Source organism: Hyperoodon ampullatus, assembly GCF_949752795.1.
Source record: "Hyperoodon ampullatus genome assembly, chromosome: X".
Taxonomy (NCBI): domain Eukaryota; kingdom Metazoa; phylum Chordata; class Mammalia; order Artiodactyla; family Ziphiidae; genus Hyperoodon; species Hyperoodon ampullatus.
The window spans coordinates 61,600,843-61,626,901 of NC_136913.1; the positions used below are offsets into that span (position 1 = coordinate 61,600,843).

The 26,059-nt window shown below is 41.9% G+C and overlaps 2 protein-coding genes across 2 annotated transcripts in view; one reads left to right on the forward strand and one right to left on the reverse strand.

Annotated features, from left to right (window-relative positions):
- Nucleotides 1-26,059, forward strand: part of PIN4 (peptidylprolyl cis/trans isomerase, NIMA-interacting 4) — a gene marked incomplete at its 3' end in the record, with an annotated part of 93,697 nt that overhangs the window by 15,917 nt on the left and 51,721 nt on the right. The window lies entirely within an intron of this gene.
- Nucleotides 1-26,059, reverse strand: part of ERCC6L (ERCC excision repair 6 like, spindle assembly checkpoint helicase) — a gene marked incomplete at its 3' end in the record, with an annotated part of 57,038 nt that overhangs the window by 4,278 nt on the left and 26,701 nt on the right. The window lies entirely within an intron of this gene.

A 26,059-nucleotide genomic window follows, 5' to 3' on the forward strand; every position in this document is an offset into this window, starting at 1 on the left:
TGCTCATAACTCCCAAAGCACTTTCTCCAACCCAGGGCTTGCCCTCAAGCACTAGTCTAGACCCATATTCCCACTACCTTCTGGACATCTCCACTTGAAAGTTTCACATGCACCTCCAATTCAATTAATCCCAAATTAAACTTATTATTTCCCCTCTTAAAACGTGTGTCTTGGGACTTCCCTGGTGGTCCAGTGGCTAAGACTCTGCGCTCCCAATGCAGGGGGTCCGGGTTCAATCCCTGGTTGGGGAACTAGATCCCACATGCATGCCACAACTAAGAGTCCGCATGCTGCAACCAAGAAGCCCGCATGCCACAACTAAGATCCCGTGTGCCACAACTGGGACCTGGTGCAGCATGCATGAATGCATAAATAAATAAACGTGCTTCCCCATTTGTGTGGTAATAAATGACACTACCATCCACTTAGCCATAAAAGCTAGAAATTGAAAGATCATCCTTGATCTCCAAACGAAATGAGTCATTCTTGACTTCTCCCTCTTTTTAACCACCTCAACCCTTAGCCAAGAGTCCCCCAAGCCCTACTAACTTTATTTTCCAAATATAACCTGTGTCAAAACAGAAATATAGATCAATGGAACAGGATAGAAAGCCCAGAGATAAACCCACACACATATGGTCACCTTATCTTTGATAAAGTAGGCAAGAATATACAATGGAGAAAAGACAGCCTCTTCAATAAATGGTGCTGGGAAAACTGGACAACTACATGTAAAAGAATGAAATTAGAACACTCCCTAACACCGTACACAAAAATAAACTCAAAATGGATTAAAGACCTAAATGTAAGGCCAGACACTATAAAACTCTTAGAGGAAAACATAGGCAGAACACTCCGTGACATAAATCACAGCAAGATCCCTTTTGACCCACCTTCTAGAGAAATGGAAATAAAAACAAAAATAAATGGGACCTAATGAAACTTAAAAGCTTTTCCACAGCAAAGGAAACCATAAACAAGACGAAAAGACAACCCTCAGAAAGGGACAAAATATTTGCAAATGAAACAACTGACAAAGGATTAATCTGCAAAATATACAAGCAGCTCATGCAGCTTAATATCAAAAAAACAAGCAACCCAATCCAAAACTGGGCAGAAGACCTAAATAGACATTTCTCCAAAGAAGATATACAGATTGCCAACAAACACATGAAAGGTAGCTCAACATCACTAATCATTAGAGAAATGCAAATCAAAACTACAGTGATGGGGCTTCCCTGGTGGCACAGTGGTTGAGAGTCCACCTGCCGATGCAGGGGACACGGGTTCGTGACCCGGTCCGGGAAGATCCCACATGCCACAGAGCAGCTGGGCCCGTGAGCCATGGCCGCTGAGACTGTGCGTCTGGAGCCTGTGCTCCGCAACGGGAGAGGCCACAACAGTGAGAGGGCCGCAAACTGCAAAAAAATAAAAAATAAAAAAACCTACAGTGAGGTATTACCTCACACCAGTCAGAATGGCCATCATCTAAAAATCTACAAACAATAAATGCTGGAGAGGGTGTGGAGAAAAGGGAACACTCTTGCACTGTTGGTGGGAATGTAAATTGATACAGCCACTATGGAGAACAGTATGGAGGTTCCTTAAAAAACTACAAATAGAACTACCATATGACCCAGCAATCCCACTACTGGGCACATACCCTGAGAAAACCATAATTCAAAAAGAGTCATGTACCACAATGTTCATTGCAGCTCTATTTACAATAGCCAGGACATGAAAGCAACCTAAGTGTCCATCGACAGATGAATGGATAGAGAAGATGTGGCAGAGCTTCCCTGGTGGTGCAGTGGTTGAGAGTCCGCCTGCCAATGCAGGGGACACAGGTTCATGCCCCAGTCCGGGAAGATCCCACATGCCACGGAGCGGCTAGGCCCATGAGCCATGGCTGCTGAGCCTGCGCATCCGGAGCCTATGCTCTGCAATGGGAGAGGCCACAACAGTGAGAGGCCCACGTACTGCAAAAAAAAAAAAAAAAAAAAAAAAAAAGATGTGGCCCATATATACAATGGAATATTACTCAGCCATAAAAAGAAATGAAATTGAGTTATTTGTAGCAAGGTGGATGGACCTAGAGACTGTCATAGAGAGTGAAGTAAGTCAGAGAAAAATAAATACCGTATGCTAACACATATATATGGAATCTAAAAAAGAAAAAAAATGGTTCTGAAGAACCTAGGGGCAAGACAGGAATAAAGACGCAGATATAGAGAATGGACTTGAGGACACGGGGAGGGGGAAGGGTAAGCTGGGACGAAGTGAGAGAGTGGCATGGACATATATACACTACCAGATGTAAAACAGATAGCTAGTGGGAAGCAGCCGCATCGCAAAGGGAGATCAGCTCGGTGCTCTGTGTCCACCTAGAGGGGTGGGATAGGGAGGGTGGGAGGGAGATGCAAGTGGGAGGAGATATGGGGATGTATGTATATGTATAGCTGATTCACTTTGTTATACAGCAGAAACTAACACACCAGTGTAAAGCAATTATACTCCAATAAAGATGTTAAAAAACAAACAAAGAAAAACAAATATAACCTGTGTCCTTCTCTCCCATCACTACTACTACTGTGGTCCAAGTCACCATCATCTCTGGATTGGATAACTGCAACTTCCTACTCACTGGTCTCCCTACATCCACTCTTGGCCCCTCCAATACATTCTCTACATAGCAGCCAGCGATATTGTCTTAAAACATAAAAGAAATCGTCACTCTTCTGCTTAAAATTCTTCAGTGGTTTACAGTTGATAAGATTTTGAGAGGATGCCATAACAATTCACTGAGGACAGGATAGTCTTTTCAACTAAATATCCATGTGCAAGAGAATGAAAGTGGTCCCCGACCTCACACCATACACAAAAATTAATTCAAAATGAATCAAAGACCTAAATATAAGCGCTAAAACTATAAAACTCTTAGAAGAAAATATAAGTATAAATCTCCATGACCTTGGATTTGGCAATGGTTTCTTAGATATGATGCCAAACACACAAGCAACCAAAGGGAAAAATAAATTGGGCTTCATAAAAGCTCAAAACTTGGGGACTTCCCTGGTGGTCCAGTGCATAGGACTCCATGCTCCCAATGCAGGGGACCCGGGTTGATCCCTGGTCAGGGAACTAGATCCCACATGATGCCACAACTGAAGAGCCTGCATGCCACAACTAAGACCTGGTACAGCCAAATAAATAAATAAAATAGTTTTTAGAAAACAGCTAAAACCTTTTGTGCTTCAAAGGATACCATGAAGAAAGTGAAAAGACAACCCAAGGAATGAGAGAAAATACTTGCAAATCTTGTACCTGGATAAAGGATTTGTACCTTAAAAAGAACTCTAAGAACTCAATAATTAAAAGACAAATAGGGACTTCCCTGGTGGTCCAGTGGTCAGGACTCAGCACTTTCAGTGCTGTGGCCCCGTGTTTGATCCCTGGTCAGGGAACTAGGATCCCACAAGCCGCGCAGCATGGCCAAAAAACAAAAAAAAACAAAAGACAAATAACCCAATTAAGGTGGTCAAAGGATCTGACTAGACATTTCTCCAAAGAAGAAATACAAATAGCCAATAACCATATGAAAAGATGCTCAACATCATTAGTCATCAGGGGAAACGCAAACCAAAACCACAATGATACCACTTCATGCCCATTAGGATGGCTAGAATCAAAAAGAAAATACCAAGTGTTGGCAGCAATATGGAAAATTGGAACTCTATAACACTGTTAGTAGGAATGTAAAATGGTGCAGCTGCTTTGGAAATTAGTCTGTCAGTTCCTCAAAAAGTTACACATAGAGTTACCATGGAATTTAGGAATTCTACTCCCAGGTACATACTCAAGAGAAATGAAAACATTTGATCACAGAAAATCTTGTACATGAATGTTCATAGCAGTATTGTATTATTCACAAAGCCAAAAGGGGAAATAACACAAATGTCCATCAACTGATGAATAGATAAAAATGTGGTATATCCACACAACGGAATATTATGCAGCCATAAAAAGTAATGAAATACTGATTCATGCTACAGCATGAATGAGTCGTGGAAACGTTTTGCTGCATGAAATAATAAGGCAGTCACTCACAGATGCAGAGAACAAACTAGTGGTTACCAGTGGGGAGAGGGAAGGGGGAGGGACAATAGGGGTAGGGGATTAAGAGGTACAGACTATTAGGTATAAAATAAGCTAAAATGATATATTGTACAACACAGGGAATATAGCCAATATTTTATAATAACTATAAATGGAGTATAACCTTTGAAAATTGTGAATCACTATATCTTACATCTGTAATTTACATAATATTGTATATCAACTATACATCCAAAAAAAAAGCCAGTCACAAAAGACCACACATTTTATGATTCCATTTATATGAAATGTCCAAAACAGGCAAATTCACAGAAAAAGTAGATTAGTGGTTGCCAGGGGCTGGGGGGCTGGGGGATTCATGGACTTGGGGGTGGTACGTATGATGGCTAAAGGGTAAGGAATTTCTTTCGGGGTGATGAAAATGTTCTAAAACTAATTGTGGTGATGGCTGCACAACTCCGTGAATATACTAAAAATTATTAAATTGTACATTTTAAATCAGTGAAATGTATGGTATGAGAATGATACCTCAACAGGGCTGTTAACAACAACAAAAAAATCTTGGGACTTCCCTGGTGGCGCAGTGGTTAAGAATCCGCCTGCCAATGCAAGGGAAGTGGGTTCGATCTCTGGTCTGGGAAGATCCCACATGCCACAGAGCAACTAACCCCGTGTGCCACAACTACTGAGCCTGCGCTCTACAACCTGCGAGCCACAAATACTGAGCCGATGCACCGCAACTGCTGAAGCCTGTGTGCTCTAGGGCCTGTGCTCCGCGACAAGACAAGCCACCGCTATGAGAAGCCTGAGCACCACAACGAAAAGTAGCCACTGCTCGCCACAACTAGAGAAAGCCCATGCACTGCAAGACCCAAAACAGCCAAAAAAAAAAATCTTCAGTGGCTTCCTATGGCCTACAGAATGAAGTTTAAGCTCCTTAGCTTGGCATTCCAAGCCCTGACTGATACAGCCAGGAACTGCTTTCCTCTCTGCCTTAACTTCTGCACGTCCTGCATCAAACATTTTATTTTAACCCCTTATGCCCATCATACTGTGTTATGTGCTCTAATGCTTAAGCTCACCCCACCCTCCTTTCCTGGAGTACACTCCTCTCCATTCACCAAGCTTACCTCAATGAACTCATTCTATCTATCTATCTATCTATCTATCTATCTATTTACTTATGGCTGCATTGGGTCTTTTTCTTTTTTTACATCTTTATTAGAGTATAATTGCTTTACAATGGTGTGCTAGTTTCTGTTCCACAACAAAGTGAATCAGTCACACACACACATATGTTCCCATATCCCTTCCCACTCGCGTCTCCCTCCCTCCCAGGTTCCCTATCCCACCCCTCTAAGTGGTCACAAAGCACCAAGCTGATCTCCCCTTGCTATGCAGCTGCTTCCCACTAGCTATCTACCTTACGTTTGGTAGTGTATATATGTCCATGCCACTCTCTCACCTTGTCTCAGCTTACCCTTCCCCCTCCCCATATCCTCAATTTCATTCTCTAGTAAGTGTGTTTTTATTCCTGTCTTACACCTAGGTTCTGCATGACATTTTTTTCTTAGATTCCATATATATGTGTTACCATATGGTATTTGTCTTTCTCTTTCTGACTTCCTTCACTCTGTATGACAGACTCTAGGTCCATCCACCTCACTACAAATAACTCAATTTCGTTTCTTTTTATGGCTGAGTAATATTCTATTGTATATATGTGCCACATCTTCTTTATCCATTCATCCAATGACGGACACTTAGGTTGTTTCCACCTCCTGACTATTTTAAATAGAGCTGCAATGAACATTTTGGTACATGACTCTTTTTGAATTATGGTTTTCTCAGGGTATATGCCCAGTAGTGGGATTGGTGGGTCATATGGTAGTTCTATTTGTAGTTTTTTAAGGAACCTCCATACTGTTCTCCATAGTGGCTGTAACAATTCACATTCCCACCAGCAGTGCAAGAGTGTTCCCTTTTCTCCACACCCTCTCCAGCATTTATTGTTTCTAGATTTTTTTTTTTTTTTGCGGTACGCGGGCCTCTCACTGTTGTGGCCTCTCCCAATGCGGAGCACAAGCTCCGGACACGCAGGCCCAGCGGCCACGGCCCACGGACCCAGCCGCTCTGCGGCATGTGCCCCGGACCGGGGCACGAACTCGCATCCCCTGCATCGGCAGGCGGACTCTCAACCACTGCGCCACCAGGGAAGCCCTGTTTCTAGATTTTTTGATGAGGGCTATTCTGACCAGTGTGAGATGATATCTCATTGTAGTTTTGATTTGCATTTCTCTAATGATTAATGATGCTGAGCATACTTTCATGTGTTTGTTGGCAGTCTGTATATCTTCTTTGGAGAAATGTCTACTTAAGTCTTCTGCCCATTTTTGGATTGGGTTGTTTGTTTCTTTTAATTGAGCTGAATGAGCTGCTTGTAAATTTTGGAGATTAATCCTTTGTCAGTTGCTTCATTTGCAAATATGTTCTCCTATTCTGAGGGTTGTCTTTTGGTCTTGTTTATGGTTTCCTTTGCTGTGAAAAGATTTGAAGTTTAATTAGATCCCATTGATTTTTCTTATTTCCATTTCTCTAGGAGGTAGGTCAAAAAGGATCTTGCTGTGATTTATGTCATAGAGTGTTCTGCTATGTTTTCCTCTAAGAATTTGATAGTTTCTGGCCTTACATTTAGGTCTTTAATCCATTTTGAGCTTATTTTTGTGTATGGTATTAGGGAGTGTTCTAATCTCATACTTTTACCTGTACATGTCCAGTTTTTCCAGCACCACTTATTACAGAGGCTGACCTTTCTCCACTGTATATTCCTGCCTCCTTCATCAAACATAAAGTGACCATATGTGCGTGGGTTTATCTCTGGGCTTTCTATCCTGTTCCATTTATCTTTCTTTCTGTTTTTGTGCCAGTACCATACTGTCTTCATTACTGTAGCTTTGTAGTATAGTCTGAAGTCAGGGAGCCTGATTCCTCCAGCTCCGTTTTTCGTTCTTAAGATTGCTTTGGCTATTCGGGGTCTTTTGTGTTTCCATACAAATTGTGAAATTTTTTGTTCTAGTTCTGTGAAAAATGCCAGTGGTAGTTGGATAGGGATTGCATTGAATCTGTAGATTGCTTTGGGTAGTAGAGTCATTTTCACAATGTTGATTCTTCCAATCCAAGAACATGGTATATCTCTCCATCTATTTGTATCATCTTTAATTTCTTTCATCAATGTCTTATAATGTTCTGCATACAGATCTTTTGTCTCCTTAGGTAGGTTTATTCCTAGATATTTTATTCTTTCTGTTGCAGTGGTAAATGGGAGTGCTTTCCTGAATTCACTTTCAGATTTTTCATCATTAGTGTATAGAAATGCCAGGGATTTCTGTGCATTAATTTTGCATCCTGCTACTTTACCAAATTCATTGATTAGCTCTAGTAGTTTTCTGGTGGCATCTTTAGGATTCTCTATGTATAGTATTACGTCATCTGCAAACAGTGACAGCTTTACTTCTTCCTTTCCCATTTGGATTCCTTTTACTTCCTTTTCTTCTCTGCTTGCTGTGGCTAAAACTTCCAAAACTACGTTGAATAAGAGTGGTGAGAGTGGGCAACCTTGTCTTGTTCCTGATCTTAGTGGAAATGCTTTCAGTTTTTCACCATTGAGGACAATGTTGGCTGTGGGTTTGTCATATATGGCCTTTATTATGTTGAGGAAAGTTCCCTCTGTGCGTACATTCTGCAGGATTTTTATCATAAATGGGTGTTGAATTTTGTCGAAAGCTTTCTCTGCATCTACTGAGAGGACCATATGGTTTTTCTCCTTCAGTCTGTTAATATGGTGTATCACATTGATTGATTTGCGTATATTGAATCCTTGCATTCCTAGAATAAACCCCACTTGATCATGGTGTATGGTCCTCTTAATGTGCTGTTGGATTGTGTTTGCTAGTATTTTGTTGAGGATTTTTACATGTATGTTCATCAGTGATATTGGCCTGTAGTTTTCATTATTTGTGACATCCTTGTCTGGTTTTGGTATCACAGTGATGGTGGCCTCATAGAATGAGTTAGGGAGTGTTCCTCCCTGTGCTATATTTTGGAAGAGTTTGAGAAGGATAGGTGTTAGCTCTTCTCTAAATGTATGATAGAATTCACCTGTGAAGCCATCTGGTCCTGGGCTTTTGTTTGTTGGAAGGTTTTTAATCACAGTTTCAATTTCAGTGCTTGTGACTGATCTGTTCATATTTTCTATTTCTTCCTGATTCAGTCTTGGCACGTTGTGCATTTTAAAGAATATGTCCATTTCTTCCAGGTTGTCCATTTCATTGGCATAGAGTTGCTTGTAGTAATCTCTCATGATCTTTTGTATTTCTGCAGTGTCAGTTGTTACTTCTCCTTTTGCATTTCAATTCTATTCATTTGAGTCTTCTCCCTTTTTTTTTTTTTTTTTTTTTTACTTTTTTGGTACGCGGGCCTCTCACTGTTGTGGCCTCTCCTGTTGCGAAGCACAGGCTCCGGACGCGCAGGCTCAGCAGCCATGGCTCACGGACCTAGCCGCTCCATGGCACGTGGGATCCTCCCGGACTGGGGCACGAACCCATGTCCCCTGCATCAGCAGGCGGACCCTCAACCACTGTGCCACCAGGGAAGCCCTCCCTTTTTTCTTGATCAGCCTGGCTAATGGTTTATCAATTTTGTTTATCTTCTCAAAGAACCAGGTTTTAGTTTTATTGATCTTTGCTATTGTTACATTCATTTCTTTATCATTTATTTCTGATCTGATCTTTATGATTTCTTTCCTTCTGCTAACTTTGGGGGTTTTTTGTTCTTCTTTCTCTAATTGCTTTAGGTGCAAGGTTAGGTTGTTTATTCGAGATGTTTCCTGTTTCTTAAGGTAGGATTGTATTGCTATAAACTTCCCTCTTAGACTGCTTTTGCTGCATCCCATAGGTTTTGGGTCGTCGTGTCTCCATTGTCATTTGTTTCTAGGTATTTTTTGATTTCCTCTTTGATTTCTCCAGTGATCACTTCGTTATTAAGTGGTATATTGTTTAGCCTCCATGTGTTTGTATTTTTTACAGATGTTTTCCTGTAATTGATATCTAGTCTCATAGTGCTGTGGCCGGAAAAGATACTTCATACAATTTCAATTTTCTTAAATTTATGAAGGCTTGATTTGTGACCCAAGATATGATCTATCCTGGAGAATGTTTCATGAGCACTTGAGAAAAAACTGTATTCTGTTACTTTTGGATGGAATGTCCTATAAATACCAGTTAAGTCCATCTTGTTTAATGTATCATTTAAAGCTTGTGTTTCCTTATTTATTTTCATTTAGGATGATCTGTCCATTGGTGAAAGTGGGGTGTTCAATTCCCTTACTATGAATGTGTTACTGTCGATTTCCCCTTGTATGGCTGTTAGTATTTGCCTTATGTACTGAGGCGCTCGTGTGTTGGTGCATAAATATTTACAACTGTTTTATCTTCTTCTTGGATTGACCACTTGATTATTGTGTAGTGTCCTTCTTTCTCTCTTCTAATACACTTTATTTTAAAATCTATTTTGTCTGATATGAGAATTGTTACTCCAGCTTTCTTTTGGTATCCATTTGCATGGAACATCTTTTTCCATCCCCTCACATTCAGTCTGTGTGTGTCTCTAGGTCTGAAGTTGGTCTCTTGTAGACAGCATATATATGGGTCTTGTTTTTGTATCCATGCAGCCAGTCTGTGTCTTTTGGTGGGAGCCTCTAATCCATTTACATTTAAGGTAATTATCGATATGTATGTTCCTATTCCCATTTACTTAATTCTTTTGGGTTTCTTATTGTAGGTCTTTTCCTTCTCTTGTGTTTCTTGCCTAGAGAAGATCCTTTAGCATTTCTTGTAAAGCTGGTTTGGTGGTGCTGAACTCTCTCAGCTTTTGCTTGTCTGTAAAGGTTTTAATTTCTCCATCAAATCTGAATGAGATCCTTGCTGGGTAGAGTAATCTTGGTTGTAGGTTTTTCTCCTTCATCACTTTAAATATGTCCTGCCAGTCCCTTCTGGCTTGCAGTTTCTGCTGAAAGATCAGGTGTTAACCTTATGGGGATTCCCTTGTGCGTTATTTGCTGTTTTTCCCTTGCTGCTTTTAATATGTTTTCTTTGTATTTAATTTTTGACAGTTTGATTAATATGTGTCTTGTTGTGTTTCTCCTTGGATTTATCCTGTATGGGACTCCCTGTGCTTCCTGGACTTGATTAACTATTTCCTTTCCCATATTAGGGAAGTTGTCATCTGTAATCTCTTCAAATATTTTCTCAGTCCCTTTCTTTTCCTCTTCTTCTTCTGGAACCCCTGTAATTAGAATGTTGGTGCGTTTAATTTTGTCCCACAGGTCTCTCAGACTGTCCTCAGTTCTTTTCATTCTTTTTTCTTTATTCTGCTCTGCAGTAGTTGTTTCCACTATTTTATCTTCCAGGTCACTTATCCGTTCTTCTACTTCAGTTATTCTGCAATTGATCGCTTGTAGAGTATTTTTAATTTCATTTATTGTGTTGTTCATCGTTGCTTGTTTCCTCTTTAGTTCTTCTAGGTTCTTGTTAAATGTTTCTTGTATTTTCTCTATTCTATTTCCAAGATTATGAATCATCTTTACTATCATTATTCTGAATTCTTTTTCAGGTAGACTGCCTATTTCCTCTTCATTTGTTACGTCTGGGGGGTTTTTATCTTGCTCCTTCATCTGCTGAGTGATTTTCTGTTTTCGCATTTTGCTTACCTTACTGTGTTTGGGGTCTCCTTTTTGCAGGCTGCAGGTTCGTAGTTCCCGTTGTTTTTGAGGTCTGTCCCCAGTGGCTAAAGTTGGTTCAGTGGTTTCTGTAGGCTTCCTGGTGGAGGGGACTAGTGCCTGTGTTCTGGTGGATGAGGCTAGATCTTGTCTTTCTGGTGGGCAGGTCCACGTCTAGTGGTGTGTTTTGGGGTGTCTGTGGCCTTATTATGATTTTAGGCAGCCTCTCTGCTAATGGGTGGAGTTGTGTTCCTGTCTTGCAAGTTGTTTGGCATACGGTGTCCAGCACTGGAGCTTGCTGGTCGTTGAGTGAAGCTGGGTGTTGGTGTTGAGATGGAGATCTCTGGGAGATTTTTGCCATTTGATATTACGTGGAACTGTGAGGTCTCTTGTGGGCCAGTGTCCTGAAGTTGGCAATCCCACCTCAGAGGCACAGCACTAACTCCTGGCTGCAGCACCAAGAGCCTTTCATCCACACAGCTCAGAATAAAAGGGAGAAAAAGTAGGAAGAAGGAAAGAAAGAGGATAAAAGAAAATAAAATAAAGTAAGAAAAAATAAAATAAAGTTATTAAAGTAAAAAATATTTATGAAGGGGCTTCCCTGGTGGCGCAGTAGTTTAGAGTCCGCCTGCCGATGCACGCAGGTCACCTTCCTCCCCACAGATACACCAAAAATACATCTACACGTGGAACAACTCCTACAGAACACCTACTGAATGCTGGCAGAAGACCTCAGACCTCCCAAAAGGCAAGAAACTCCCCACGTACCTGGGTAAGGCAAAAGAAAAAAGAATAAACAGAGACAAAAGGATAGGGACGGGACCTGCACCAGTGGGAGGGAGCCATGAAGGAGGAAAGGTTTCCACACACTAGGAAGCCCCTTCGCGGGCAGAGACTGGGGGTGGCGGAGGGGGAAAGCTTCGGAGCCGCGGAGGAGAGCACAGCAACAGGGGTGTGGAGGGCAAAGCAGAGAGATTCCTGGACAGAGGATCGGTGCCGACCGGCACTCACCAGCCCAAGAGGCTTGTCTGCACACCCGCTGGGGCGGGCAGGGCTAGGAGCTGAAGCTCGAGCTTCCAGCTTTCGTCGGAGCACAGGGAGAGGACTGGGGTTGGTGGCGTGAACACAGCCTGCAGGGGTTTAGTGCACCACGGCTAGCCGGGAGGGAGTCTGGGGAAAACTCTGGACCTGCCAAAGAGGCAAGAGACTTTTTCTTTCCTCTTTCTTTCCTGGTGTGCGAGGAGAGGGGATTAAGAGCGCTGCTTAAAGGAGCTCCAGAGACGAGCGCGAGCCGTGTCTAAAAGCGCGGACCCCAGAGACGGGCATAAGACGCTAAGGCTGCTGCTGCCGCCACCAAGAAGCCTGTGTGCGAGCACAGGTCACTATCCACACCCCCTTACAGGAAGCCTGTGCAGCCGCCACAGCCAGGGCCCCGGGATACAGGGACAACTTCCCCGGGAAAATGCACGACGCACCTCAGGCTGCTGCAACGTCACACCGGCTTCTGCCACTGCAGGCTTGCCCCGCACTCCGTACCACTACCTCCCCCCGGCCGGAGTGAGCCAGAGTCCCCGAAGCAGCGGCTCCTTTAACCCCATCCTGTCTTAGAAAAAAACAGAGGCCCTCAGGCGACCTACACACAGAGGCGGAGCCTAATCCAAAGCTGAGGCCAGGGAGTCATGAGAACAAAGAAGAGAAAGGGAAGTCTCTCCCAGGAGCCTCAGAAGCAGAGGATTAAAGCTCCACAATCAACTTGATGAACGCTGCATCTGTGGAATACCTGAATAGACAACGAATCATCCCAAATTGGGTAGGTGGACTTTGAGAGCAAGATTTATGATTTTTTCCCCTTTTCCTCTTTTTGTGAGTGTGTATGTGTATGGTTCCATGTGAGATTTTGTCTGTATAGCTTTGCTTCCACCATTTGTCCTAGGGTCCTATAAGTCCTTTTTTTTCCCTAATAATTATTTTTTTATTTTAATAACTTTAAAATAAAGTAAGATAAAATAAAATATTTTACTTTGTCTTCTTTCTTTATTTCTTTCCTTCCTTCCCTACTTCCTTCCTCCCTCCCTCCCTCTTTCTTTTTTCTTTCTTTCTTTCTTTCCTTTCCTTCTTTCTACTTCTACGAATTCTTTCTTTCTACTTTTTCTCCCTTTTATTCTGAGCTGTGTGGATGCAAGGCTCTTGGTGCTGCAGCCAGGAGTCAGTGCTGTGCCTCTGAGGTGGAAGAGCCAACTTCAGGACACTGGTCCACAAGAGACATACCAGCTCCACATAATATCAAACGGCGAAAATCTCTCAGAGATCTCCATCGTAACACCAACACCCAGGTTCACTCAACTACCGGCAAGCTACAGTGCTGGACACCCTATGCCGAACAACTAGCAAGACAGGAACACAACCCCACTCATTAGCAGAGAGGCTGCCTAAAATCATAATAAGGCCACAGACACAACAAAACACACAACCAGACATGGACCTGCCCAGCAGAAAAACAAGATCCAGCCTCATCCACCAGAACACAGGCACTAGTCCCCTCCACCAGGAAGCCTACATAACACACTGAACCAACTGTACCACTGGGGACAGACACCAAAAACAACGGGAACTACGAACCTGCAGCCTGCAAAAAGGAGACCCCAAACACAGTAAGATAAGCAAAATGAGAAGACAGAAAAACACACAGCAGTTGAAGGAGCAAGATAAAAACCCCCCAGACCTAACAAATGAAGAAGAAATCGGCAGTCTACCTGAAAAAGAATTCAGAACAATGATAGTAAAGATGATCCAGAATCTTGGAAATAGAATAGACAAAATGCAGGAAACATTTAACAAGGACCTAGAAGAACTAAAGAGGAAACCAGCAACGATGAACAACACAATAAATGAAGTTAAAAATACTCTACAAGCGATCAATTGCAGAATAACTGAGGTAGAAGAACGGATAAGTGACCTGGAAGATAAAATAGTGGAAACAACTACTGCAGAGCAGAATAAAGAAAAAAGAATGAAAAGAACTGAGGACAGTCTCAGAGACCTCTGGGACAAAATTAAACACACCAACATTCGAATTATAGGGGTTCCAAAAGAAAAAGAAAAAAAGAAAGGAACTGAGAAAATATTTGAAGACATTATAGTTGAAAACTTCCCTAATATGGGAAAGGAAATAGTTAATCAAGTCCAGAAAGCACAGAGAGTCCCATACAGGATAAATCCAAGGAGAAACACACTAAGACACATATTAATCAAACTGTCAAAATTAAATACAAAGAAAACATATTAAAAACAGCAAGGGAAAAACAACAAATAACCCACAAGGGATTCCCCATAAGGTTAACACCTGATCTTTCAGCAGAAACTCTGCAAGCCAGAAGGGACTGGCAGGATGTATTTAAAGTGATGAAGGAGAAAAACCTGCAACCAAGATTACTCTACCCAGCAAGAATCTCATTTAGATTTGATGGAGAAATTAAAACCCTTACAGAGAAGCAAAAGCTGAGAGAGTTCAGCACCACCAAACCAGCTTTACAACAAATGCTAAAGGAACTTCTCTAGGCAAGAAACACAACAGAGGGAAAACACCTACAATAACAAACCCAAAACAGCTAAGAAAATGGGAATAGGTACATACATATCGATAATTACCTTAAATGTAAATGGACTGAATGCTCCCACCAAAAGACACAGATTGGCTGAATGGATACAAAAATAAGACCCATATATATGCTGTCTACAAGAGACCCACGTCAGACCTAGAGATACATACAGACTGAAAGTGAGGGGATGGAAAAAGATATTCCATGCAGATGGAAACCAAAAGAAAGCTGGAGTAGCAATTCTCATATCAGACAAAATAGACTTTAAAATAAAGACCATTAGAAGAGACAAAGAAGGACACTACATAATGATAAAGGGATCGATCCAAGAAGAAGATATAACAATTGTAAATATTTATGCACACAACATAGGAGCACCTCAATACATAGGGCAAATACTAACAGCCATAAAAGGGGAAATCGACAGTAACACAATCATAGTAGGGGAGTTTAACACCCTACTTTCACCAATGGACAGATCATCTAAAATGAAAATAAATAAGGAAACACAAGCTTTAAATGATACATTAAACAAGATGGACTTAACTGGTATTTATAGGACATTCCATCCAAAAACAACAGAATACAGTTTTTTCTCAAGTGCTCATGGAACATTCTCCAGGATAGATCATATCTTGGGTCACAAATCAAGCCTTGGTAAATTTAAGGAAATTGAAATTGTATGAAGTATCTTTTCCGGCCACAGTGCTATGAGACTAGATATCAATTACAGGAAAACATCTGTAAAAAATACAAACACATGGAGGCTAAACAATACACTACTTAATAACGAAGTGATCACTGAAGAAATCAAAGAGGAAATTAAAAAATACCTAGAAACAAATGACAATGGAGACACGACGACCCAAAACCTATGGGATGCAGCAAAAGCAGTCTAAGAGGGAAGTTTATAGCAATACAATCCTACCTTAAGAAACAGGAAACATCTCGAATAAACAACCTAACCTTGCACCTAAAGCAATTAGAGAAAGAAGAACAAAAAACCCCCAAAGTTAGCAGAAGGAAAGAAATCATAAAGATCAGATCAGAAATAAATGATAAAGAAATGAATGTAACAATAGCAAAGATCAATAAAACTAAAACCTGGTTCTTTGAGAAGATAAACAAAATTGATAAACCATTAGCCAGACTGATCAAGAAAAAAACGGAGACGACTCAAATGAATAGAGTTGGAAATGAAAAAGGAGAAGTGACAACTGACACTGCAGAAATACAAAAGATCATGAAAGATTACTACAAGCAACTCTATGCCAATGAAATGGACAACCTGGAAGAAATGGACAAATTCTTAGAAATGCACAACCTGCCAACACTGAATCAGGAAGAAATAGAAAATATGAACAGACCAATCACAAGCACTGAAATTGAAACTGCGATAAAAAATCTTCCAACAAACAAAAGCCCAGGACCAGATGGCTTCACAGGCGAACTCTATCAAACATTTAGAGAAGAGCTAACACCTATGCTTCTCAAACTCTTTCAAAATGGCAGAGGGAGGAACACTCCCTAACTCATTCTATGAGGCCACCATCACCTTGATACCAAAACCAGACAAGGATGTCACAAAGAAAGAACACTACAGGGCAATATCACTGATGAACACAGATGCAAAAATCCTCAACAAAATACCAGCAAACAGAATCCAACAGCGCACTAAAAAGATCATACACCATGATCAAGTGGAGTTTATTCCAGGAATGCAAGGATTCTTCAATATCCGCAAATCAATCAACATGATATACCATATTAACAAATTGAAGGAGAAAAACCATATGATTATCTCAATAGATGCAGAGAAAGCTTTCTACAAAATTCAACACCCATTTATGATAAAAATCCTGCAGAATGTACGCACAGAGGGAACTTTCCTCAACATAATAAAGGCCATATATGACAAACCCACAGCCAACATTGTCCTCAATGGTGAAAAACTGAAAGCATTTCCACTAAGATCAGGAACAAGAAAAGGTTGCCCACTCTCACCACTCTTATTCAACATAGTTTTGGAAGTTTTAGCCACAGCAATCAGAGAAGAAAAGGTAATAAAAGGAATCCAAATTGGAAAAGAAGAAGTAAAGCTGTCACTGTTTGCAGATGACATGATACTATACATAGAGAATCCTAAAAATGGAAAACTACTAGAGCTAATCAATGAATGTGGTAAAGTAGCAGGATACAAAATTAATGCACAGAAATTTCTGGCATTCCTATACACTAATGATGAAAAATCTGAAAGTGAAATCAAGAAAACACTCCCATTTACCACTGCAACAAAAGGAATAAAATATCTAGGAATAAACCTAAGGAGACAAAACACCTGTATGCAGAAAACTATAAGACATTGATGAAAGAAATTAAAGATGATACAAATAGATGGAGAGATATACCATGTTCTTGGATTGGAAGAATCAACATTGTTGAAAATGACTCTACTACCCACAGCAATCTACGGATTCAATGCAATCCCTATCCAACTACCACTGGCATTTTCCACAGAACTAGAACAAAAAATTTCACAATTTGTATGGAAACACAAAAGACCCCGAATAGCCAAAGCAATCTTAAGAACGAAAAACGGAGCTGGAGGAATCAGGCTCCCTGACTTCAGACTATACTACAAAGCTACAGTAATGAAGACAGTATGGTACTGGCACAAAAACAGAAAGATAGATAAATGGAACAGGATAGAAAGCCCAGAGATAAACCCATGCACATATGGTCACCTTATCTTTGATAAAGGAGGCAGGAATGTACAGTGCAGAAAGGACAGCCTCTTCAATAAGTTGTTCTGGGAAAACTGGACATGTACATGTAAAAGTATGAGATTAGATCACTCCCTAATACCATACACAAAAATAAGCTCAAAATGGATTAAAGACCTAAATGTAAGGCCAGAAACTATCAAATTCTTAGAGGAAAACATAGGCAGAACACTTTATGACATAAATCACAGCAAGATCCTTTTTGACCCACTTCCTAGAGAAATGGAAATAAAAAGAAAAATGAACAAATCGGACCTAATGAAACTTAAAAGCTTTTGCAAAGCAAAGGAGACTACATACAAAAAGGATGAAAAGACAACGCTCAGAATGGGAGAAAATATTTGCAAACGAATCAGTGGACAAAAGATTAATCTCCAAAATATATAAATAGCTCATGCAGCTCCATATTAAAAAAACAAACAACCCAATCAAAAACTGGGCAGAAGACCTAAATAGACATTTCTCAAAGAAGACATACAGACGGCCAAGATGCACATGAAAAGCTGCTCAACATCACTAATTATTAGAGAAATGCAAACCAAAACTATAATGAGGTATCACCTCACACCAGTTAGAATGGACATCATCAGAAAATCTATAAACAACAAATGCTGGAGAGGGTGTGGAAAAAAGGGAACCCTCTTGCACTGTTGGTGGGAATGTAAATTGATACAGCCACTATGGAGAACAGTATGGAGGTTCCTTAAAATACTACAAATAGAACTACCATATGACCCAGCAATCCCACTACTGGGCATATACCCAGAGAAAGCCATAATTCAAAAAGCCACATGCACCCCAACGCTCACTGCAGCACTATTTACAATAGCCAGGTCATGGAAGCAACTTAAATGCCCACTGACAGATGAATGGATAAAGAAGATGTGGTACATATATACAATGGAATATTACTCAGCCATAAAAAAGAACGAAACTGGGTCATTTGTAGAGACGTGGATGGGTCTAGAGACTGTCATACAGAGTTAAGTAAGTCAGAAAGAGAAAAACAAATATTGTATGTTAACACATATATGTGGAACCTAGAAAAATGGTACAGATGAACCAGTTTGCAGGGCAGAAAGAGAGACAGATGTAGAGAACAAACGTATGGACACCAAAGTGGGGGGAAGTGGCAGGGGCAGGGTGTGGTGCTGGTGGGATGAATTGGGAGATTAGGATTGACATATATACACTAATATGTATAAAATAGATAACTAATAAGAACCTGCTGTATAAAAAGTAAAATAAAATTCAAGATAAAATCTATAAGATAAGCCTGGAGCATCTTGTACTGTCAGAAAGTAAGGAAGTGCTCAAAACAAACAAACAAAAAACAAACAACACACAACAATGATGGGAGTATGTCAAAGAGACACAGGAGCCAAATGAAAGCGCTCCCAATGGTCATAGCTGGAAGAATTTGAGCAAAAAATAAAGTAGTACTGGATTATAACCCAAAGTATAAAATAAATATCTGTGAGTCCATACTAATATAAATGAGTGAATAAATACATATAGGAGATAAGACAAACCTCCCATACAGAAGAATTTCAAATAATTTATGTAGATACTCCACCCTCAAGAAGATGGAGCATAATTCCTGCTCCTTAGCTGTGGAGTGCACGTAGTAACATCCTTACAAAGAGTACAGTATGGAAAGGTGCAGTGGGGGAAAGAGTAACTTTAAGGTGAAGAAACTGGGAATTCCCTGGTGGTCCAGTGGTTAGGATTCCACTGCAGGGGGCACGGTTCGATCCCACAAGCCATGCAGTGCAGCCAAAAAAAACCCACCAAAACCCAAAACAAAACAAAAAAATAATAAAGTGAAGAAACCTGACAAACAGTACCCCAGCCAGGTGATTACAGTCAACATCAACAGTGATAAGTCATGTGGGTAGTACATACCCTTGATACGATTTAATGAGAAGGGTACTTTACCTCTGTAGTCTTCCCCCCCCCACCCCGCCCCAAACCAAAAACCCCAGTCTAATCATGAGAAAATACATTGACAAATCCCAGCTGGGGGAACAGCCTACAAACTGCCTGATCAAGTACTCTTCAAAACGGTCAAGGTCATCAAAAACACGGCAAGTCTAAGAAACTGTCACAGGCAAGAAGAACCTAAAGAGACAGATGACTAAACGTAATGTGGTGTCTTAGATAGGATTCTGGAACAGAAAAAGGACATTAGGTAAAAACTAAGGAAATCCAAATAAAGTATGGATTTAGTTAATAATAATGTATCAGTATTGGGTTATTAATTGTAATTAATGTACCAAACGAATGTAAGATGTTAACAATAGGGGAAACTAGGTGTGGGGTTATATGGGAACTCTCTGTACTATTTTTGTGATATTCCTGTAAATCTAAAGCTACTCTAAAATTAAAAGTTTGTTTAAAAAATTATCCATTTGTGTATCTGCCTGCTTGTGTATCTGCCTGTGAACTCCTTGATAACAGGGATAGGGATCAGGTCTTAGAGCAGACACTCATTAAAGTCAGGTGAATGAGGGCTTCCCTGGTGGCACAGTGGTTGAGAGTCCGCCTGCCGATGAAGGGGACACGGGTTCGTGCCCCGGTCCGGGAAGATCCCACATGCCGTGGAGCGGCTGGGCCTGTGAGCCATGGCCGCTGAGCCTGCGCATCCGGAGCCTGTGCTCCACAACGGGAGAGGCCACAACAGTGAGAGGCCTGCATACCACAAAAAAAAAAAAGTCAGGTGAATGAAAAGATGAAGAAGCGAAGAAAAGAGCCCACTGGCTACAAAACTCTGCCATTCCTACCCTGCCAGGTTAGCTGCCCACCTCCCCTACTCTGGTGGGCTTTAGAATTAAGTTACATTCCCCGTTACTCTGATCTCGAACATGATGCCATAGTGGTGACCACTAGGCTCCTCTACCTGAGAGCCAGACCCTGAACCCATTCAGTGTTCTCCCTTTCTTCCTGGCCCTTCCCACCCCCAGGGTGTCTTCACCTGGATAACTGGTCTTCTGCCTTGGTCTATGTCATTTTTGATTACTATTAGATTGTCTCCAAGTTCCCGAAGCGGTCATCTACCCAGTATCCTGAACCCCTATGAAGCCCCTGGGCTTCTAACTCCAGCCAGGCCTCCTCCCCAGAGAGAAAAGTGCTGCCCCTGAACCCTACCTTTTGGCCAGAGTCCCCATAATCATGCACCAACCTCTAAAATGGCAACTGCCTGCCTAGACTTCTTACCACCAGCCCAAGACTCATACTACTGGGTTCTTTCTACCCATCCTCTGTAACTCCCACATTTGTCAAACTTCTGCCTGAACCACAACTGGAATTTTCAGTATTCGTTGGACACCACCACTTTCTGGCTGGGTCAAACCCCCCTGCTGTCAGCCAAACTACCTTCCCAGTCCCTGGAACACTCTAGTTAGCAGATCTAATACTGCATCTCAGCTCTTCCCCTCCACCCTGTCTTCTCCAACAACAAAGTTAGACCTAGGATGGTATTCTTTCCCTATAATGGAATCGGAGGAAAAAAATGAAATCTGCTTTTTATAGCACTGCTCTGGATATCTTGTTATTTACAAGACTACAATGCTTTCTGTAATACAGTTTGATTTAGCCACTTAACCTTTAATCCTGGGCTTGGAAGGAAAACATGTCATTTTTACTACCACTGCAATCATGTGTCCATCTATAATGCATAGGATCCCTAATGATCTGGAGAACTCAGCTAAATACTTCATGGGCTCAAATATTTTTTCCAAAATTTAATAGTTTTTAAAAGATGCTTACATGTTAAAGAACTATTCAGATGCAAAACTGTCAACCCAAAAGAGAGTTTTAATTCCATAGCAAGGGACAACAAAACAAAAATCTTTACGTTTTAATGATTGTACCCTAAATTACATGCCTAGAATATGGTTCCCTTTAAGGAACGCTTTAAAGGACATATGGAAAGACTGTATACAAACAACTCCTGGAGGAAAAAGACACAACCATTAAACATAGGCTACAAGTCCTATACCTGCAAAGCTACCCTTTCATTGGCAGAACTGCCCAGCTGCTAATTCCCTGGGTCCTAACCCATCCTAAAGATGTTTGCCTTAAGAAATCCTGCCCGGGGCTTCCCTGGTGGCGCAGTGGTTGAGAGTCCGCCTGCCGATGCAGGGGACACGGGTTCGTGCCCCGGTCTGGGAAGATCCCACATGCCGCGGAGCGGCTGGGCCCGTGAGCCATGGCCACTGAGCCTGTGCTCCGGAGCCTGTGCTCCGCAAGGGGAGAGGCCACAACAGTGAGAGGCCCGCCTACCGCAAAAAAAAAAAAAAAGAAAAAGAAATCCTGCCCAAGTGGCCATTTAAAACCATCTCTGCCCAAAAGCACTTTCTGTTTCCCCGGATGCAAAAATCTTCCTCAACCACAGCCAACTAACATCTCAACAATCCCATCCCATCTTCCACCTTTCCATTCCTTGCCTGATACCTTGCGAAGCATTTCCTGTCCACAGAGGGAATGCCAGGCTTAGATGCTGCAAAGTTTTCCTACCAGGAGAAACCAATTAGCCATGCTATACCTATATGCCAAAAAGCTAAGCCCTGCCAAACACAGCAGTGTTTGCAAATCAGCAGCTGAAAAGACACAAGCTTAAACTGCAGAGCCAAGCACTAGGTTTTCCTTAATCTGGAGGGCCCTTTGGAACATTCCCTATGATGTTCTTCTGGAATGTGACAAGACAGGGAACTAAATGCAAAGACCCCAACCCAATAAAACTTTATCAGCTTCACTTGCAAAGCAACCAGAAGTTGCTCTTTTCTAACCTGACCACCAGCCACAGGGCCTCTGGTAGTGGTATAGGAGCCTGGTCCTGCTAATCTCAGTCCATGTGAGTAGAGTTATCGCCGTCCTTCCCACAAGAACTCAGTTCCCCATAACCTATAATGGAAAAGAATCTAAAAGAATCTAATTCAGATATATATATCTGAATCATCTTGCTGTACACCTGAAACTAACACAACATTGTAAATCAACTATATTTCAATAAAAATTTTTTAAAAAGAACTCAGCTCCCCTATCCTGATCCAGCCCCCTCATAAGGAGCTCACTGACACATCTCTATGTATTCAGTCCCCTTCTCAAGATGCATGTGGATACATCATACACAATTGGTTAAGTCTTTTGATTCTCAATCAGAATCAATAAAACGTGTGGCTGACATAAAAACTGCAGATGGGGACTTCCCTGGTGGCGCAGTGGTTAAGACTCTGCACTTCCAATGCAGGGGGCTCGGGTTCGTTCCCTGGTCAGGGAACTACATCCCACATGCATGCCGCAACTAAGAGTTCGCATGCCACAACTAAGGAGCCTGCGAGCCGTGACTAAGGAACCAGTGAGTCACAGCTAAGGAGCCTGCGAGCCACAACTAAGGAGCCCACCTACCTCAACTAAGGAGCCCACATGCTGCAACTAAGGAGCCGGCTAGCCGCAACTAAGGAGCCCGCGAGCCACAACTAAGACCTGGCACAAACAAACAAATAAATAAATAAATATTTAAAAAAAAAAAAAACTGCAGATGACCTGAATGCCAGTATTGGAAACTGGTCCATCAAAACCTGGATCACTGGGACTCCCCTGGTGGTAGAGTGGTTAAGAATCTGCCTGCCAATGCAGGGGACACAGGTTCGAGCCCTGGTCCAGGAAGATCCCACATACCACAGAGCAACTAAGCCTGTGCACTACAACTACTGAGCCTGCACTCTAGAGCCTGCATGCTGCAACTACTGAGCCTGCGTGCTGCAACTACTGAAGCCCACGCACCTAGGGCCCATGCTCCGCAACAAGAGAAGCCACCGCAATGAGAAGCCCGTGCACTGCAACGAAGAGTAGCCCCCGCTCGCCACAACTAGAGAAAGCCTGCGTGCAGCAATGAAGACCAAACGCAACCAAAACACACACACACACACACACACACACACACACACACACAAACCTGGACCACAGAACTAGCCTGGGAAGATGGCCGCCTTTTGGCTTTACTTCCAGGGGTGATCATTTTAACCAAAGTGGAAAATAGTTTATAATAATAACTTATAAATACAAACTAATTATTAAATAGCAACCTCTGGGATAAATTAGAAGAGAATATGGTCCACATTTCAGTCAAATAGCAAGTATTACTAATTATTTAATAGTTAGCTTTCCCCTGCTTAGCCCCATTTGTGAGATGGACATCTAAGAATAAAAAAACAAACAAACAAACCCCCCCTACATTGCTTTATTCTTTTTTTAAAAAAAAAACTTTTTTTAAATTTATTTATTTTTGACTGCATTGGGTCTTCATTCCCGCCAACTCTTCGTTGCAGTGCATGGGCTTCTCATTGCAGTGGCTTCTCTTCTTGCGGCATATGGGCTCTAGGACCATGGGCTTCAGTAGTTGTGGCACGTGGGCCCAGTAGTTGTGGCCCATGGGCTCAGTTGCTCCACAGCACGTGAGATCTTCCCGGACCAGGAATCAAACCCATGTCCCCTGCATTGGCAGGCAGATTCTTAACCACTGCGCCACCAGAGAAGCCCTCTTTTTTTTTTTTTTGAATTTTTTTTGATGTGGACCATTTTTAAAGTCTTTATTGCAATTGTTAAAATATTGCTTCTGCTTCATGTTTTGGTTTTTTTGGCCCCAAGGCATGTGGGATCTTAGCTCCCCAACCAGGGACTGAACCCACACCCCCTACATTGGAAGGCGAAGTCTTAACCACTGGACTGCCAGGGAAGCCCCTTGCTTTACTCTTAATAGCCAAAAAATGGAAACAGCCCAACTGTCCATCAGCTTGAATTATCGATCTGTGGTATATTCAAATAATAGAATACTACTCAATAACAGAAAAGAATGAACTACCATATGTATGAAAGCATGCATAAATTCATACATGTATGAATCTCAAAAACATTATGCTGAGCCAAAGAAGCCAGGTATAAAAGTAGAAGCAGTGTGATTTTTTTTACTTACGTGAAGTTCTGTATTAGGCAAAACTAATCTGTGGTAGAAAACATCAGAGCAGTGGTTGCCTCTGGAGGTGGGATTGGGGATTGCCTGGGAAGGGGCATAAGGGAACTTTCTGGGGTGATGACAATGTTCTATACCTTGACAGGGGTTTGGGTTACACAGGTGTATGCATTTGTCAAAACTCAATAAATGTACACTTAAGGTGTGTCCATTTCTTGGTATGTAAACTTTACTTCAAAAGAAAAAAACCCTAAAATATTGAAATCTAGTTAATGGTAAGTATGCTGAAGCAGGAGGAAATATCCTGATGTCTGCAACTTACTTTGAAATGCATCCAAAAAATGAGATGGATTGGTACAGCAGATATGTGATAAAAACAAATATACTGAAATGTTAATAATAGAATCTGGGTGGTGGGTCAGAAAAAAATGGGGCCTGCTTTGCCCATAGACTGCTGCCTCTCAGTTCAAAGGCACACATAACTGGGAGTCATAACTCAACACACTGCAATTAGGCTTCTTACCCAAGCACCCTAATGCAACTGTTTTCACCAAAGGCACCAATAACCCCCATATTGCCAAACTCAATGGCCACTTTTTGGTCTTTCTTGACCTTTCTGCTGCATTTAAAAGCACTGAGGGACTTTCCTGGTGGTCCAGTGGCTAAGGTTCCGTGCTCCGAATACAGGGGGCCCGGGTTCAATCCCTGGTCAGGGAACTAGATCCCACATGCCGCAACTAAAGATCCCGCACGCCACAACGAAGATCCCACGTGCCGCAACTAAGACCTGGCACAGCCAAATAAATAAATAAATAAATATTTTTTAAAATAAAAAGTAAATAAAACCACTGACCACCATGGGACTTCCCTGGTGGTCCAGTGGTTAAGACTCCATGCTTCCACTGCAGGGAGCGTGGGTTTGATCCCTGGTCGGGGAAGTAACATCCTGCATGCCAGTAATGTGTGGCCAAAAAAACCCACTAACCATCATCTCCCTCGTTAACTTTTCCCTCCTCCTTGGGTACAGTGGCACACAACACTCTCTCCTGGATTTCTTCCTACCTCTCTAGCCATTCCTCCTCAGTCTGCCTCTTGAATTCCTCCCCCTCTGCCTGTCCCCATATAAACATTGATATTTCCAAGGATCTTTCTGTTGTCATTGCCCTTCTGCCCTTCTGACTCTATGTACTTTCCCCCAGAAGATTTTATCCACAGCAGTGGCTTCCTACTGGGTTGAATAGCATCCCCCCAAATTTCATGTTGACCTGGAACATGTGAATGTGACCTTATTTGGGAAAATAGAGTATTTTGCAGATGTAATCAAGTTAAGATGAAGTCATACTGGATGAGGGAGGGCCCTAATCCAACATGGTGTCCTTATAAGAGGTATATTTGCACACAGAGAGACAGACAGAGTGGAGAATGTCATGGGAAGACAGAGGCAGAGACTGGAGTGATGCATCTACATGCCAAGGAACTCCAAGGATCGCCAGCACCACCAGAAGCTAAGAGAGGCATGGAAAAGATTCTCTCTCACAGCCTCCAAAAAGAAACTAACCGCCCCCCCAAAAATGTCATGAAGAACCTTGGGGTAAAACAGGAATAAAGACACAGACCTACTTGAGAATGGACTTGAGGATATGGAGAGGGGGAAGGGTAAGCTGTGACAAAGCGAGAGAGGCATGGACATATATACACTACCAAACGTAAGGTAGATAGCTAGTGGGAAGCAGCCGCATAGTACAGGGAGATCAGCTCACAGGGAGATCAGCTAGGTGCTTTGTGACCGCCTGGAGGGGTGGGATAGGGAGGG